Below are 3,525 nucleotides of genomic sequence, written 5' to 3'. Positions count from 1 at the left end.
ATTCAAGTCAATTCAATTCAGCTTTATTTGTATAGCGCTTTTACAATGTAGATTGTGTCAAAGCAGCTTAACATAAATGGTCATAGTAACTGGAACAGTGTAGTTCAGGTTTTAGAGTTTAAGTTCAGTTTAGTTCAGTTCAGCTCAGTTCAGTGTGATTTAATCATTACTGAGATTTCAAACACTGAAGAGCAAATTAAGTGTAATATAACGTATAAGAAATAATATTTAGAGAACTAAATGTGTAAAATAATTCCCAGTACTGGGTTGCAGCTGGAAGGGCATCAGCTGTGTAAAATATATGCTGGAAAAGTTGGAGGTTCATTCTGCTGTGGTGACCCCTGATTAATAAAGGGACTAAGCTGAAAAGAAAATGAATGAATAAACGAATGAATGAATGAACCTAATGTTTAGGTTTTCATTTCACATATAGTTGCATGAGTTTTTCTTTTCTTAAACAAATTAACTGCAATACAGCTCATATGAATGTTTTTGAAAGGGAAATTAAACTGTGCACCTTCTATTTGTCATTCTCTTTTTTCATCATTTAATTTTTTTTCTTATTAATCATTTTGCATATTTTAGTCTCTGTGTTTTTCAGTTTTGTAGAAGATAAATACATGGAAATACAAGCAAGGTATTTAAACAAACTAAGTCTATTTGCTTAAACAGGTGTGGCTTTACAGTATCATGCAGGATGTAAAGCAGGACAGAGCTACTGATTTCACTTCTTGAAAACTTGTCAGCGAGAGAAACAGAAAAATGACAAACAAAAAAGACAAGACACAGCAGGATAATGAATCTAAACATAAACAGATAAAAGGTCAATGGAACAGCATCAATAGTGGAAAACCAAACTGTAAGTGTTAAGGAGAATTCACTGTCTTATGATTTCATATTCATCATCTCTGAAATCTGAAAGAAAATCAAATGCTTATGCTTTTGTTTGAAATGCCCAGTTTCTAATGGTTCAGAAGGACGTGACCTGAAGAAAGTAATTCAGATGTTTCAAACACAGATGGAACAGTAAGTGCTGACTCACATACACATTAAAATACTAAAATAATAGTGTTGTAAGCCAACATTGGGTCAAATATGTACAAACCTAGCAGTTGGTATATAAAATAATTTAAATTCATATAAAAAAAAGATTTTAGGTTAAAACAACAACCCAGCATTTTTAAAGTGCTTAAAAAAAAACAGTCATTTGTGTGTGTTAACATAATGTGCTTTGTAAACCAGTGAAATATTTATCAAATTCAGTCACACTGAGAATTATGTTGTTGTTATTAATATTATTATGATTTTGTTTTTTATAGAAATAGTTAAATTAAAGAGAAATTAGATTATAGTGTTTTGTTTTTTATAGGGATGCACTGATACCATTACTGGTAATTTAACCATTGTGTATTGTACAAACTGACAACCTATTCATTATGTTTGTGGCTGTTTTTGTTCTATTGACTTCACTAATATTTGTCAAAAAATGAAAATGTTGACAATCAAAAAATGTGGGCCAAAAACAGCCAACAACACAGCCAAAGGGTAGTCAATTTGCAATTTTTAAAGTATTTTCCCAATATATGTGTCAAAATAACCCGGCAGAGGGCCACGCGATAGCGCAGTAGGTAGTTCTGGTTTTTTTCCCGACTGGGTCAGTTGGCATTTCTGTGTGGAGTTTGCATGTTCTCCCGGGTTGGCGTGGGTTTCCTCCGGGTGCTCCGGTTTCCCCCACAGTCCAAACACATGCGCTATAGGGGAACTGATCAACTACACTGGCCGTAGTGTATGAGTGTGTGTGTGTGTGTGTGTGAATGATTGTGTATGGGGGTTTCCCAGAGATGGGTTGCAGCTGGAAGGGCATCTGCTGCGTAAAATATGTGCTGAATAAAGCAGGTCGCACACCAGAAGCGCCGCGACACGGCGCGCACATGACAGTTTAAAGTATCACACACCAGACGCGCACATTCACACGTTATTTAACATGAAACTAATCAGATGGCGCTCTGTGGCACGGCTGAAATATGACCTGCGTCCTGAGTCGTGACTGGGCGCCGCCGACAGCCGCCGATTTGCGGCACCGGTGTGTGTACACTGATAGAAACCTATGTTTAGAATTCTAAAATGCATGTCGCTGTGTGTCGTTGCGCGACGCGTCACCGAGCGGCACTTCTGGTGTGCGACCTGCTTAAGATGGCGGTTCATTCCGCTGTGGCAACCCCGGATTAATAAAGGGACTTTCAAGAGTTCACACTTAGCTGATGATTGATTATAAGCAAGTTTGGCATGCCTTCCTGGGAGAGAGCCCTGAGGCCAAAAAGTCCTTGAGCCCTGGGCTCCTTCCCATTTGCAGGGTGAGAGGGGAGCTCTGAGCTCAGGTAGGTCTCGAGAACTCCACCCTTGATAAGAGCTGATGACTAAAATGACTGCTATAAAGAGATATGCTGCTGGATGAGAGTTTGACTGTAGTGCTAAATTTAGATTGATCAATTCACTTGTAGTTGCATGTTTTTGGAATGTGGGAGGAGACCGGAGAACCCGGGGGAAACCTAGCGAACACGGGAAAAACATGCAAACTACACACAGAAATAACAGAAACGACAGCCAGCCTGTTAAAGGACTAGAATCGATGATGTTCTTGCTGTGAGGCAACAGTGCTAACCACTGGGCCACCGTGCCACCCTATGAAGGGAAAGAAGGAGGTGTAAGGGTGGATTCATCAAATCAAAGATGACTGTAGTGAGAAACCCTGGCTCTTTATAGTGGGTTAGGAATCATCTGATTGGTCGATCAAGCATGCTAATGCAAGACCAGCCGTGTTCAATCGTTATCCCGTGAACATCTCAATATTATTAATAAACTTCTCAAGCCAAAAAGAAAATGAATGAATGAATGAAGCTGCTGAAAGAACAAATGAATAAATGATTTGGCTATAGATGTTTTCTTGTCTTGATTTGGCGTTTTGTTTTTCTGGAAATAAACATCAGTGAATAAACTGTGTTTGACTTCTGCAGGGATCAGACTGCTGCTGCTGTTTCTGGATGAGATCAGACATGAACTTCTTTATACCATGGAGAAAAAATCTCTTTCAGTCCTCATTGAAACTGTACTCGAAACTGTGAATTTCCCAAAGCCTCATTTTACATTACTGCTGAATTTTAGTTGGTTTCTGTACATCTTGTCTTGTAAACTGAAATTACAGATTATTATGCTTGTTTTTTAGGGGGAAAAAAAACTATACTTTTATTATGTTTTTTTTTTTTTAGATATATTTAGAAATTTTGGAGGAAAAAGCTTTTTTTATCTAAGCACTTTATCTACATAAACTATATATATATATATATATATATATATATATATATATATATATATATATATATATATATATATAATATTTAAAGATATTGTGTACTGTACTACATCATTGTGTGTGTGTAATAAGAAATGTGTACATATGTTTTGGAGCATGAGCTATTGACTTTAGAGCAGCTTTTAGTTCAATAGTGCAGTCTATTTCAGTTCATC

The 3,525-nt window shown here is 37.0% G+C and overlaps 1 long non-coding RNA gene across 1 annotated transcript; it reads left to right on the top strand.

The window, feature by feature from the left end:
* The first annotated feature begins 726 nt into the window (after positions 1 to 726).
* LOC101883584 (uncharacterized) lies at positions 727 to 3,321 on the top strand. Its single transcript, XR_015520908.1, has 3 exons — positions 727 to 859; positions 960 to 1,026; positions 3,015 to 3,321. It is a non-coding gene; the product is annotated as an uncharacterized LOC101883584 (long non-coding RNA).
* Positions 3,322 to 3,525: the final 204 nt, after the last annotated feature.

Source organism: Danio rerio, chromosome 21 (genome assembly GCF_052040795.2).
Source record: "Danio rerio strain M-AB ecotype USA chromosome 21, GRCz13ab, whole genome shotgun sequence".
Taxonomy (NCBI): Eukaryota; Metazoa; Chordata; class Actinopteri; order Cypriniformes; family Danionidae; genus Danio; species Danio rerio.
This window is presented reverse-complemented; position numbering and strand designations above follow the sequence as displayed.